Source organism: Scyliorhinus torazame, chromosome 5 (assembly GCF_047496885.1).
Source record: "Scyliorhinus torazame isolate Kashiwa2021f chromosome 5, sScyTor2.1, whole genome shotgun sequence".
In the NCBI taxonomy this organism is placed as follows: domain Eukaryota; kingdom Metazoa; phylum Chordata; class Chondrichthyes; order Carcharhiniformes; family Scyliorhinidae; genus Scyliorhinus; species Scyliorhinus torazame.
In genome coordinates this window covers 133,849,575-133,867,392 of record NC_092711.1, presented here as the reverse complement: position 1 = coordinate 133,867,392, position 17,818 = coordinate 133,849,575, and positions in this window count along the sequence as shown.

Sequence of the window (17,818 nt, the reverse complement as noted above, 5' to 3'; positions counted from 1 at the left end):
CCCTCACTGTAACACTCTCTGAAATACCCCACACCCCTCACTGTAACACTCTGATATACCCCACACCCCTCACTGTAACACTCTCTGATATACCCCACACCCCTCACTGTAACACTCTCTGATATACCCAACGCCCCTCACTGTAACAAACTGATATACCCCAGACCCCACACTGTAACACTCTCTGATATACCCCACACCCCTCACTGCAACACTCTCTGATATACCCCACACCCCTCACTGTAACACTCTGATATACCCCAGACCCCTCACTGTAACACTCTCAGATATACCCCACACTCCTCATTATCACACTCTCTGATATACCCCACACCCCTCTCTGTAACACTCTCTGATATACCCCACACCCCTCACTGTAACACACTGATATACCCCACACCCCTCACTGTAAAACTCTCCAAGAAACCCCACACCCCTCACTGTAACACTCTCTGATATACCCCACACCCCTCATTGTAACACTCTCGGATATACCCCACACCCCTCACTGCAACACTCTCTGATATACCCCACACCCCTCACGGGAACACTCTCGGATATACCCCACACCCCTCACTGTATCACTCTGATATACCCCACACCCCTCACTGTAACACTCTCTGATATACCCCACACCCCTCACTGTAACACTCTGATATACCCCACACCCATCACTGTTCCACTCTCTGATATACGCCACACCCCTCACTGTAACACTCTCTGATATACCCCACACCCTCACTGTAACACTCTGATATACCCCACACCCCTCACTGTAACACACTGATGTACCCCACACCCCTCACTGTAACCCTCTCTGATATACTCCACACCCCTCACTGTAACACTCTGATGTACCCCACACCCCTCACTGTAACACTCTCTGATATACCCCACACCCCTCACTGTAACACTCTCTGATATATCCCACACCCCTCACTGTAACACTCTCTGATATACACCACACCCCTCACTGTAACACTCTCTGATATACACCACAACCCTCACTGTACCACTCTCTCATATATGCCACACCGCTCACTGTAACACTCTCTGATATACCCCACACCTCTCACTGTAACACTCTGATATACCCCACACCCCTCACTGTAACTCTCTGATATACCCCACACCCCTCACTGTAACACTCTCTGACATACCCCACACCCCTCACTGTAACACTCTCTGATATACCCCACACCCCTCACTGTAACACACTGATATACGCCAGACCCCTCACTGTAACACTCTCTGAAATACCCCACACCCCTCACTGTAACACTCTGATATACCCCACACCCCTCACTGTAACACTCTCTGATATACCCCACACCCCTCACTGTAACACTCTCTGATATACCCAACGCCCCTCACTGTAACAAACTGATATACCCCAGACCCCACACTGTAACACTCTCTGATATACCCCACACCCCTCACTGCAACACTCTCTGATATACCCCACACCCCTCACTGTAACACTCTGATATACCCCAGACCCCTCACTGTAACACTCTCAGATATACCCCACACTCCTCATTATCACACTCTCTGATATACCCCACACCCCTCTCTGTAACACTCTCTGATATACCCCACACCCCTCACTGTAACACACTGATATACCCCACACCCCTCACTGTAAAACTCTCCAAGAAACCCCACACCCCTCACTGTAACACTCTCTGATATACCCCACACCCCTCATTGTAACACTCTCGGATATACCCCACACCCCTCACTGCAACACTCTCTGATATACCCCACACCCCTCACGGGAACACTCTCGGATATACCCCACACCCCTCACTGTATCACTCTGATATACCCCACACCCCTCACTGTAACACTCTCTGATATACCCCACACCCCTCACTGTAACACTCTGATATACCCCACACCCATCACTGTTCCACTCTCTGATATACGCCACACCCCTCACTGTAACACTCTCTGATATACCCCACACCCTCACTGTAACACTCTGATATACCCCACACCCCTCACTGTAACACTCTCTGATATACCCCACAGCCCTCACTGTAACACACTGACATACCCCACACCCCTCACTGTAACACTCTGATATACCCCACAACCCCCACGGGAATTCACTGATGTACCCCACACCCCTCACTGTAACACTCTCTGATATACACCACACCCCGCACTGTAACACACTGATGTACCCCATACCCCTCACTGTAACACTCTCTGATATACCCCACACCCCTCACTGGTAACACACTCTGAAATACCCCACACCCCCCACTGTAACACTCTCTGATATACCCCACACCCCTCACTGTAACACACTCTGATATACCCCACACCCCTCACTGTAACACTCTGATATATCCCACACCCCTCACTGTAACACTCTCTGATATACCCCACACCCCTCACTGTAACACTCTCTGATATACACCACACCCGTCACTGTAACACTCTCTGATATACCCCACACCCCTCACTGTAACACACTCTGATATACCCCACACCCCTCACTGTAACACCCTGATATACCCCACACCCCTCACTGTAACACACTCTGATATACCCCACACCCCTCACTGTAACACTCTCTGATATACCCCACACCCCTCACTGTAACATTCTGATATACACCACACCCCTCACTGTAACACTCTCTGATATACCCCACAACCCTCACTGTAACACACTGATGTACCCCACACCCCTCACTGTAACCCTCTCTGATATACTCCACACCCCTCACTGTAACACTCTGATGTACCCCACACCCCTCACTGTAACACTCTCTGATATACCCCACACCCCTCACTGTAACACTCTGATGTACCCCACACCACTCACAGGAACACTCTGATCTACCCCACACCCCTCACTGTAACACTCTCTGATATACCCCACACAACTCACTCTAACATACTCTGATATACCCCACACCGCTCACTGTAACACTCTCTGATATACTCCATATCCCGCACTGTAACACTTTCTGATATACCCCACACCCGTCACTGTAACAATCTGATGTACCCCACACCCCTCACTGTAACACTCTCAGATATACCCCACACCCCTCACGGTATCACTCTGATATACCCCACACCGCTCACTGTAACACTCTCTGATCTCCCCCACACCGCTCACTGTAACACTCTGATATACCCCACACCCCTCACTATAACACTGTGATATACTTCACACCCCTCACTGTAACCCTCTCTGATATACCTCACACACCTCACTGTAACACTCTCTGATATACCCCACACCCCTCACTTTAACACTCTGATATACCCCACACCCCTCACTGTAACATTCTCTCATATACCCCCCAACCCCCACTGTTACACTCTCTGATATACCCCACCCCCCTCACTGTAACACTCTGATAGACTCCACACCCCTCACTGTAACACTCGCTGATATACCCCACAACCCTCACTATAACACTCTGATAGACTCCACACCCCTCACTGTAACACTCTGATATACCCCACAACCCTCACTTTAACACCATCTGATATATCCCACACCCCTCACTGTAACACCCGCTGATATACCCCACACCACTCACTGTAACACTCTCTGATATACCCCACACCCCTCACTGTAACACTCTGGTATACCCCGCACCCCTCACTGTAACACTCTCTGATATACCCCACACCCCTCACTGTAACACTCTCTGATATATCCCACACCCCTCACTGTAACACTCTCTGATATACACCACACACCTCACTGTAACACTCTCTGATATACACCACACCCCTCACTGTAACACTCTCTGATATATCCCACACCGCTCACTGTAACACTCTCTGATATACCCCACACCTCTCACTGTAACACTCTGATATACCCCACACCCCTCACTGTAACACTCTGATATTCCCCACACCCCTCACTGTAACACTCTGATATACCCCACACCCCTCACTGTAACACTCTGATATACCCCACACCCCTCACTGTAACACTTTGATATACCCCACACCCCTCACTGTAACCCTCTGATATCCCCCACACCCCTCACTGTAACCCTCTGATATACTCCACACCCCTCACTGTAACACTCTCAGATGTACCCCACACCCCTCAATGTAACACTCTGATATACCCCACACCCCTCTCTGTAACCCTCTGATATACCCCACACCCCTCACTGTAACACTCTGATATACCCCACACCCCTCACTGTAACCCACTGATATACTCCACACCCCTCACTGTAACACTCTCTGATATACCCCACACCCCTCACTGTGACCCTCTGATATACCCCACACCCCACACTGTAACGCTCTCTGATATACCCCACACACCTCACTGTAACCCTCTGATATACCCCACACCCCACACTGTAACACTCTCTGCTATCCCCCACAACCCTCACTTTAACACCATCTGATATATCCCACACCCCTCACTGTAACACCCGCTGATATACCCCACACCACTCACTGTAACACTCTCTGATATACCCCACATCTCTCACTGTAACACGCTGATATACACCACACCCCTCACTGTAACACTCTGATATACCCCACACCCATCACTGGAACACTCTCTGATATGCCCCACACCCCTCACTGTAACACTCTGATATACCCCACACCCCTCACTGTAACAGTCTGATATACCCCACACCCCTCACTGTAACAGTCTGATATACCCCATACCACTCTCTGTAACACTCTGATATACCCCACACCCCTCACTGTAACACTCTGACAAACCCCACAACCCTCACTGTAACACTCTCTGATATACCCCACACCCCTCACTAGAACACTCTGATAGACTCCACACCCCTCACTGTAACACTCTCTGATATTCCCCACACCCCTCAATGTATCACTCTCCAAGAAAACACACACCCCTCACTGTAACACACTCTGATATACCCGACACCCCTCACTGTAACACTCTCTGATATACCCCACACCCCTCACGGGAACACTCTGATGTATCCCATACCCCTCACTGTAACACACTGATGTACCCCACACCCCTCACTGTAACACACTCTGATATACCCCACACCCCTCACTGTAACACTCTAATATACCCCACACCCCTCACTGTAACACTCTCTGATATACCCCACACCCCTCACTGTAACGCACTGATATACCCCACACCCCTCACTGTAACACACTGATGTACCCCACACCCCTCACTGTAACACACTCTGATATACCCCACACCCCTCACTGTAACACTCTGATATACCCCACACCCCTCACTGTAACACTCTCTGATATACCCCACACCCCTCACTGTAACGCACTGATATACCCCACACCCCTCACTGTAACTCTCTGATATACCCCACACTCCTCACTATCACACTCTCTGATATACCCCACACCCCTCTCTGTAACACTCTCTGATATACCCCACAGCCCTCACTGTAACACACTGATATACCCCACACCCCTCTCTGTAACACTCTCTGATATACCTCAGACCCCTCACTGTAAAACTCTCCAAGAAACCCCACACCCCTCACTGTAACACTCTCTGATATACCCCACAACCCTCACTGTAACACTCTCTGATATACCCCACACCCCTCACTGAAACACTCTCTGATATACACCACACCCCTCACGGGAACACTCTCTGATATACCCCACACCCCTCACAGTATCACTCTGATATACCCCACACCCCTCACTGTAACACTCTCTGATATACCCCACACCCCTCACTGTAACACTCTGATATGCCCCACACCCATCACTATAACACTCTGATATGCCTCACACCCATCACTATTCCACTCTCTGATATACCCCACACCCCTCACTGTAACACTCTCTGATATACCCCATACCCCTCACTGTAACACTCAGATATACCCCACACCCCTCACTGTAACACTCTCTGATATACCCCACACCCCTCACGGGAAAAATCTGATATACCCCACATCCCTCACTGTAACACTCTCTGATATAACCCACACCCCTCACTGTAACACTCTCTGATATACCCCACACCCCTCACGGGAACAATCTGATATACCCCAGAACCCCCACGGGAACACTCTGATATACCCCACACCCCTCACTGTAACACTCTCTGATATACCCCACACCCCTCACTGTAACACTCTCTGATATACCCCACACCCCTCACTGTAACACTCTCTGATATACCCCACACCCTTCACTGTAACACACTGATATACCCCACACCCCTCACTGTAACAATCTGATATACACCGCACTCCTCACTGTAACACTCTCTGATATACCCCACAGCCCTCACTGTAACACACTGATATACCCCACACCCCTCACTGTAAAACTCTCTGATAGACCCCACACCCCTCACTTTAACACTCTGATATACCCCACACCCCTCACTGTAACACTCTGATAGACTCCACACCCCTCACTGTAACACTCTGATATACCCCACAACCCTCACTTTAACACCATCTGATATATCCCACACCCCTCACTGTAACACCCGCTGATATACCCCACACCACTCACTGTAACACTCTCTGATATACCCCACACCCCTCACTGTAACACTCTGGTATACCCCGCACCCCTCACTGTAACACTCTCTGATATACCCCACACCCCTCACTGTAACACTCTCTGATATATCCCACACCCCTCACTGTAACACTCTCTGATATACACCACACCCCTCACTGTAACACTCTCTGATATACGCCACACCCCTCACTGTAACACTCTCTGATATATCCCACACTGCTCACTGTAACACTCTCTGATATACCCCACACCTCTCACTGTAACACTCTGATATACCCCACACCCCTCACTGTAACACTCTCTGATATACCCCACACCCCTCACTGTAACTCTCTGATACACCCCACACCCCTCACTGTAACACTCTCTGACATACCCCACACCCCTCAATGTAACACTCTCTGATATACCCCACACCCCTCACTGTAACACTCTGATATACCCCACACCCCTCACTGTAACACTCTGATATACCCCACACCACTCACTGTAACACTCTGATATACCCACACCCCTCACTTAAACCCTCTGATATACCCCACACCCATCACTGTAACACTCTGATATTCCCCACACCCCTCACTGTAACACTCTGATATACCCCACACCCCTCACTGTAACACTCTGATATACCCCACACCCGTCACTGTAACACTTTGATATACCCCACACCCCTCTCTGTAACCCTCTGATATACCCCACACCCCTCACTGTAACACTCTGATATACCCCACACCCCTCACTGTAACCCACTGATATACTCCACACCCCTCACTGTAACACTCTCTGATATACCCCACACCCCTCACTGTGACCCTCTGATATACCCCACACCCCACACTGTAACGCTCTCTGATATACCCCACACCCCTCACTGTAACCCTCTGATATACCCCACACCCCACACTGTAACACTCTCTGCTATACCCCACACCCCTCACTGTAACACTCTGATATACCCCACATCTCTCACTGTAACACGCTGATATACGCCACACCCCTCACTGTAACACTGATATACCCCACACCCATCACTGGAACACTCTCTGATATGCCCCACACCCCTCACTGTAACACTCTGATATACCCCACACCCCTCACTGTAACACTCTGATATACCCCACACCCCTCACTGTAACACTCTGATATACCCCAAACCACTCTCTGTAACACTCTGATATACCCCACACCCCTCACTGTAACACTCTGATAAACCCCACAACCCTCACTGTAACACTCTCTGATATACCCCACACCCCTCACTGTAACACTCTCTGATATACCCCACACCCCTCACTGTAACACTCTGATAGACTCCACACCCCTCACTGTAACACTCTCTGATATTCCCCACACCCCTCAATGTATCACTCTCCAAGAAACCACACACCCCTCACTGTAACACACTCTGATATACCCCACACCCCTCACTGTAACACTCTCTGATATACCCCACACCCCTCACGGGAACACTCTGATGTATCCCACACCCCTCACTGTAACACACTGATGTACCCCACACCCCTCACTGTAACACACTCTGATATACCCCACACCCCTCACTGTAACACCCTAATATACCCCACACCCCTCACTGTAACACTCTCTGATATACCCCACAAGCCTCACTGTAACGCACTGATATACCCCACACCCCTCACTGTAACACACTGATGTACCCCACACCCCTCACTGTAACACACTCTGATATACCCCACACCCCTCATTGTAACACTCTGATATACCCCACACCCCTCACTGTAACACTCTCTGATATACCCCACACCCCTCACTGTAACGCACTGATATGCCCCACACCCCTCACTGTAACTCTCTGATATACCCCACACCCCTCACTGTAACACTCTCTGATATACCCCACACCCCTCACTGTAACACTCTCAGATATACCACACACTCCTCACTATCACACTCTCTGATATACCCCACACCCCTCTCTGTAACACTCTCTGATATACCCCACAGCCCTCACTGTAACACACTGATATACCCCACACCCCTCTCTGTAACACTCTCTGATATACCTCACACCCCTCACTGTAAAACTCTCCAAGAAACCCCACACCTCTCACTGTAACACTCTCTGATATACCCCACACCCCTCACTGTAACACTCTCTGATATACCCCACACCCCTCACTGAAACACTCTCTGATATACACCACACCCCTCACGGGAACACTCTCTGATATACCCCACACCCCTCACAGTATCACTCTGATATACCCCACACCCCTCACTGTAACACTCTCTGATATACCCCACACCCCTCACTGTAACACTCTGATATGCCCCACACCCATCACTATAACACTCTGATATGCCTCACACCCATCACTATTCCACTCTCTGATATACCCCACACCCCTCACTGTAACACTCTCTGATATACCCCATACCCCTCACTGTAACACTCAGATATACCCCACACCCCTCACTGTAACACTCTCTGATATACCCCACACCCCTCACGGGAAAAATCTGATATACCCCACTCCCCTCACTGTAACACTCTCTGATATACCCCACACCCCTCACTGTAACACTCTCTGATATACCCCACACCCCTCACGGGAACAATCTGATATACCCCAGAACCCCCACGGGAACACTCTGATATACCCCACACCCCTCACTGTAACACTCTCTGATATACCCCACACCCCTCACTGTAACACTCTCTGATATACCCCACACCCCTCACTGTAACACTCTCTGATATACCCCACACCCTTCACTGTAACACACTGATATACCCCACACCCCTCACTGTAACAATCTGATATACACCGCACTCCTCACTGTAACACTCTCTGATATACCCCACAGCCCTCACTGTAACACACTGATATACCCCACACCCCTCACTGTAAAACTCTCTGATAGACCCCACACCCCTCACTTTAACACTCTGATATACCCCACACCCCTCACTGTAACACTCTGATAGACTCCACACCCCTCACTGTAACACTCTGATATACCCCACAACCCTCACTTTAACACCATCTGATATATCCCACACCCCTCACTGTAACACCCGCTGATATACCCCACACCACTCACTGTAACACTCTGGTATACCCCGCACCCCTCACTGTAACGCTCTCTGATATACCCCACACCCCTCACTGTAACACTCTCTGATATATCCCACACCCCTCACTGTAACACTCTCTGATATACACCACACCCCTCACTGTAACACTCTCTGATATACCCCACACCCTTCACTGTAACACACTGATATACCCCACACCCCTCACTGTAACAATCTGATATACACCGCACTCCTCACTGTAACACTCTCTGATATACCCCACAGCCCTCACTGTAACACACTGATATACCCCACACCCCTCACTGTAAAACTCTCTGATAGACCCCACACCCCTCACTTTAACACTCTGATATACCCCACACCCCTCACTGTAACACTCTGATAGACTCCACACCCCTCACTGTAACACTCTGATATACCCCACAACCCTCACTTTAACACCATCTGATATATCCCACACCCCTCACTGTAACACCCGCTGATATACCCCACACCACTCACTGTAACACTCTGGTATACCCCGCACCCCTCACTGTAACACTCTCTGATATACCCCACACCCCTCACTGTAACACTCTCTGATATATCCCACACCCCTCACTGTAACACTCTCTGATATACACCACACCCCTCACTGTAACACTCTCTGATATACACCACACCCCTCACTGTAACACTCTCTGATATATCCCACACTGCTCACTGTAACACTCTCTGATATACCCCACACCTCTCACTGTAACACTCTGATATACCCCACACCCCTCACTGTAACTCTCTCTGATATACCCCACACCCCTCACTGTAACTCTCTGATATACCCCACACCCCTCACTGTAACACTCTCTGACATACCCCACACCCCTCAATGTAACACTCTCTGATATACCCCACACCCCTCACTGTAACACTCTGATATACCCCACACCCCTCACTGTAACACTCTGATATACCCCACACCACTCACTGTAACACTCTGATATACCCACACCCCTCACTTAAACCCTCTGATATACCCCACACCCATCACTGTAACACTCTGATATTCCCCACACCCCTCACTGTAACACTCTGATATACCCCACACCCCTCACTGTAACACTCTGATATACCCCACACCCCTCACTGTAACACTTTGATATACCCCACACCCCTCTCTGTAACCCTCTGATATACCCCACACCCCTCACTGTAACACTCTGATATACCCCACACCCCTCACTGTAACCCACTGATATACTCCACACCCCTCACTGTAACACTCTCTGATATACCCCACACCCCTCACTGTGACCCTCTGATATACCCCACACCCCACACTGTAACGCTCTCTGATATACCCCACACCCCTCACTGTAACCCTCTGATATACCCCACACCCCACACTGTAACACTCTCTGCTATACCCCACACCCCTCACTGTAACACTCTGATATACCCCACATCTCTCACTGTAACACGCTGATATACGCCACACCCCTCACTGTAACACTGATATACCCCACACCCATCACTGGAACACTCTCTGATATGCCCCACACCCCTCACTGTAACACTCTGATATACCCCACACCCCTCACTGTAACACTCTGATATACCCCACACCCCTCACTGTAACACTCTGATATACCCCATACCACTCTCTGTAACACTCTGATATACCCCACACCCCTCACTGTAACACTCTGATAAACCCCACAACCCTCACTGTAACACTCTCTGATATACCCCACACCCCTCACTGTAACACTCTCTGATATACCCCACACCCCTCACTGTAACACTCTGATAGACTCCACACCCCTCACTGTAACACTCTCTGATATTCCCCACACCCCTCAATGTATCACTCTCCAAGAAACCACACACCCCTCACTGTAACACACTCTGATATACCCCACGCCCCTCACTGTAACACTCTCTGATATACCCCACACCCCTCACGGGAACACTCTGATGTATCCCACACCCCTCACTGTAACACACTGATGTACCCCACACCCCTCACTGTAACACACTCTGATATACCCCACACCCCTCACTGTAACACTCTAATATACCCCACACCCCTCACTGTAACACTCTCTGATATACCCCACACCCCTCACTGTAACGCACTGATATACCCCACACCCCTCATTGTAACACTCTGATATACCCCACACCCCTCACTGTAACACTCTCTGATATACCCCACACCCCTCACTGTAACGCACTGATATGCCCCACACCCCTCACTGTAACTCTCTGATATACCCCACACCCCTCACTGTAACACTCTCTGATATACCCCACACCCCTCACTGTAACACTCTCAGATATACCCCACACTCCTCACTATCACACTCTCTGATATACCCCACACCCCTCTCTGTAACACTCTCTGATATACCCCACAGCCCTCACTGTAACACACTGATATACCCCACACCCCTCTCTGTAACACTCTCTGATATACCTCACACCCCTCACTGTAAAACTCTCCAAGAAACCCCACACCTCTCACTGTAACACTCTCTGATATACCCCACACCCCTCACTGTAACACTCTCTGATATACCCCACACCCCTCACTGAAACACTCTCTGATATACACCACACCCCTCACGGGAACACTCTCTGATATACCCCACACCCCTCACAGTATCACTCTGATATACCCCACACCCCTCACTGTAACACTCTCTGATATACCCCACACCCCTCACTGTAACACTCTGATATGCCCCACACCCATCACTATAACACTCTGATATGCCTCACACCCATCACTATTCCACTCTCTGATATACTCCACACCCCTCACTGTAACACTCTCTGATATACCCCATACCCCTCACTGTAACACTCAGATATACCCCACACCCCTCACTGTAACACTCTCTGATATACCCCACACCCCTCACGGGAAAAATCTGATATACCCCACTCCCCTCACTGTAACACTCTCTGATATACCCCACACCCCTCACTGTAACACTCTCTGATATACCCCACACCCCTCACTGTAACACTCTCTGATATACCCCACACCCCTCACGGGAACAATCTGATATACCCCAGAACCCCCACGGGAACACTCTGATATACCCCACACCCCTCACTGTAACACTCTCTGATATACCCCACACCCCTCACTGTAACACTCTCTGATATACCCCACACCCCTCACTGCAACACTCTCTGATATACCCCACACCCTTCACTGTAACACACTGATCTACCCCACACCCCTCACTGTAACACTCTGATATACACCGCACTCCTCACTGTAACACTCTCTGATATACCCCACAGCCCTCACTGTAACACACTGATATACCCCACACCCCTCACTGTAAAACTCTCTGATAGACCCCACACCCCTCACTTTAACACTCTGATATACCCCACACCCCTCACTGTAACACTCTCTGATATACCCCACACCCCTCACTGCAACACTCTGATATACCCCACAACCCTCACTGTAACACTCTGCTGTACCCCACACCCCTCACTGTAACCCTCTCTGATATACTCCACACCCCTCACTGTAACACTCTGATGTACCCCACATCCCTCACTGTAACACTCTGATATACCCCAGACCCCTCACTGTAACACTCTCTGATATACCCCACACCCATCACTGTAACACTCACTGATATACCCCACACACCTCACTGTAACACTCTGATATACCCCACACCACTCACTGTAACACTCTGATATACCCCACAACCCTCACTGTAACCCTCTGATATACCCCACACCCCTCACTGTAACACTCTGATATTCCCCACACCCCTCACTGTAACACTCGGATATACCCCACACCCCTCACTGTAACACTCTGATCTACCCCACACCCCTCACTGTAACACTCTGATATACCCCACACCCCTCACTGTAACACTCTGATAAACCCCGCAACCCTCACTGTAACACTCTCTGATATACCCCACACCCCCACTGTAACACTCTGATATACCCCACACCCCTCACTGTAACACTCTGATATACCCCACACCCCTGACTGTAACACTCTATGATATACCACACAGCCCTCACTGTAACACTCTCTGATATACCCCACAGCCCTCACTGTAACACACTGATATACCCCACACCCCTCACTGTAACACTCTGATATACCCCACACCCCTGCCTGTAACACTCTGATATACGCCACACCCCTCACTGTAACACTCTCTGATATACCCCACACCCCTCACTGTAACACACTGATATACCCCACACCCCTCACTGTAACACTCTCTGATATACCCCACACCCCTCACTGTATCACTCCGATATACCCCACACCCGTCACTGTAACAATCTGATGTACCCCACACCCCTCACTGTAACACTCTCAGATATACCCCACACCCCTCACGGTATCACTCTGATATACCCCACACCGCTCACTGTAACACTCTCTGATCTCCCCCACACCGCTCACTGTAACACTCTGATATACCCCACACCCCTCACTATAACACTGTGATATACTTCACACCCCTCACTGTAACCCTCTCTGATATACCTCACACACCTCACTGTAACACTCTCTGATATACCCCACACCCCTCACTTTAACACTCTGATATACCCCACACCCCTCACTGTAACATTCTCTCATATACCCCCCAACCCCCACTGTTACACTCTCTGATATACCCCACCCCCCTCACTGTAACACTCTGATAGACTCCACACCCCTCACTGTAACACTCGCTGATATACCCCACAACCCTCACTATAACACTCTGATAGACTCCACACCCCTCACTGTAACACTCTGATATACCCCACAACCCTCACTTTAACACCATCTGATATATCCCACACCCCTCACTGTAACACCCGCTGATATACCCCACACCACTCACTGTAACACTCTCTGATATACCCCACACCCCTCACTGTAACACTCTGGTATACCCCGCACCCCTCACTGTAACACTCTCTGATATACCCCACACCCCTCACTGTAACACTCTCTGATATATCCCACACCCCTCACTGTAACACTCTCTGATATACACCACACACCTCACTGTAACACTCTCTGATATACACCACACCCCTCACTGTAACACTCTCTGATATATCCCACACCGCTCACTGTAACACTCTCTGATATACCCCACACCTCTCACTGTAACACTCTGATATACCCCACACCCCTCACTGTAACACTCTGATATTCCCCACACCCCTCACTGTAACACTCTGATATACCCCACACCCCTCACTGTAACACTCTGATATACCCCACACCCCTCACTGTAACACTTTGATATACCCCACACCCCTCACTGTAACCCTCTGATATCCCCCACACCCCTCACTGTAACCCTCTGATATACTCCACACCCCTCACTGTAACACTCTCAGATGTACCCCACACCCCTCAATGTAACACTCTGATATACCCCACACCCCTCTCTGTAACCCTCTGATATACCCCACACCCCTCACTGTAACACTCTGATATACCCCACACCCCTCACTGTAACCCACTGATATACTCCACACCCCTCACTGTAACACTCTCTGATATACCCCACACCCCTCACTGTGACCCTCTGATATACCCCACACCCCACACTGTAACGCTCTCTGATATACCCCACACACCTCACTGTAACCCTCTGATATACCCCACACCCCACACTGTAACACTCTCTGCTATCCCCCACAACCCTCACTTTAACACCATCTGATATATCCCACACCCCTCACTGTAACACCCGCTGATATACCCCACACCACTCACTGTAACACTCTCTGATATACCCCACATCTCTCACTGTAACACGCTGATATACACCACACCCCTCACTGTAACACTCTGATATACCCCACACCCATCACTGGAACACTCTCTGATATGCCCCACACCCCTCACTGTAACACTCTGATATACCCCACACCCCTCACTGTAACAGTCTGATATACCCCACACCCCTCACTGTAACACTCTGATATACCCCATACCACTCTCTGTAACACTCTGATATACCCCACACCCCTCACTGTAACACTCTGACAAACCCCACAACCCTCACTGTAACACTCTCTGATATACCCCACACCCCTCACTAGAACACTCTGATAGACTCCACACCCCTCACTGTAACACTCTCTGATATTCCCCACACCCCTCAATGTATCACTCTCCAAGAAAACACACACCCCTCACTGTAACACACTCTGATATACCCGACACCCCTCACTGTAACACTCTCTGATATACCCCACACCCCTCACGGGAACACTCTGATGTATCCCATACCCCTCACTGTAACACACTGATGTACCCCACACCCCTCACTGTAACACACTCTGATATACCCCACACCCCTCACTGTAACACTCTAATATACCCCACACCCCTCACTGTAACACTCTCTGATATACCCCACACCCCTCACTGTAACGCACTGATATACCCCACACCCCTCACTGTAACACACTGATGTACCCCACACCCCTCACTGTAACACACTCTGATATACCCCACACCCCTCACTGTAACACTCTGATATACCCCACACCCCTCACTGTAACACTCTCTGATATACCCCACACCCCTCACTGTAACGCACTGATATACCCCACACCCCTCACTGTAACTCTCTGATATACCCCACACTCCTCACTATCACACTCTCTGATATACCCCACACCCCTCTCTGTAACACTCTCTGATATACCCCACAGCCCTCACTGTAACACACTGATATACCCCACACCCCTCTCTGTAACACTCTCTGATATACCTCAGACCCCTCACTGTAAAACTCTCCAAGAAACCCCACACCCCTCACTGTAACACTCTCTGATATACCCCACAACCCTCACTGTAACACTCTCTGATATACCCCACACCCCTCACTGAAACACTCTCTGATATACACCACACCCCTCACGGGAACACTCTCTGATATACCCCACACCCCTCACAGTATCACTCTGATATACCCCACACCCCTCACTGTAACACTCTCTGATATACCCCACACCCCTCACTGTAACACTCTGATATGCCCCACACCCATCACTATAACACTCTGATATGCCTCACACCCATCACTATTCCACTCTCTGATATACCCCACACCCCTCACTGTAACACTCTCTGATATACCCCATACCCCTCACTGTAACACTCAGATATACCCCACACCCCTCACTGTAACACTCTCTGATATACCCCACACCCCTCACGGGAAAAATCTGATATACCCCACATCCCTCACTGTAACACTCTCTGATATAACCCACACCCCTCACTGTAACACTCTCTGATATACCCCACACCCCTCACGGGAACAATCTGATATACCCCAGAACCCCCACGGGAACACTCTGATATACCCCACACCCCTCACTGTAACACTCTCTGATATACCCCACACCCCTCACTGTAACACTCTCTGATATACCCCACACCCCTCACTGTAACACTCTCTGATATACCCCACACCCTTCACTGTAACACACTGATATACCCCACACCCCTCACTGTAACAATCTGATATACACCGCACTCCTCACTGTAACACTCTCTGATATACCCCACAGCCCTCACTGTAACACACTGATATACCCCACACCCCTCACTGTAAAACTCTCTGATAGACCCCACACCCCTCACTTTAACACTCTGATATACCCCACACCCCTCACTGTAACACTCTGATAGACTCCACACCCCTCACTGTAACACTCTGATATACCCCACAACCCTCACTTTAACACCATCTGATATATCCCACACCCCTCACTGTAACACCCGCTGATATACCCCACACCACTCACTGTAACACTCTCTGATATACCCCACACCCCTCACTGTAACACTCTGGTATACCCCGCACCCCTCACTGTAACACTCTCTGATATACCCCACACCCCTCACTGTAACACTCTCTGATATATCCCACACCCCTCACTGTAACACTCTCTGATATACACCACACCCGTCACTGTAACACTCTCTGATATACGCCACACCCCTCACTGTAACACTCTCTGATATATCCCACACTGCTCACTGTAACACTCTCTGATATACCCCACACCTCTCACTGTAACACTCTGATATACCCCACACCCCTCACTGTAACACTCTCTGATATACCCCACACCCCTCACTGTAACTCTCTGATACACCCCACACCCCTCACTGTAACACTCTCTGACATACCCCACACCCCTCAAT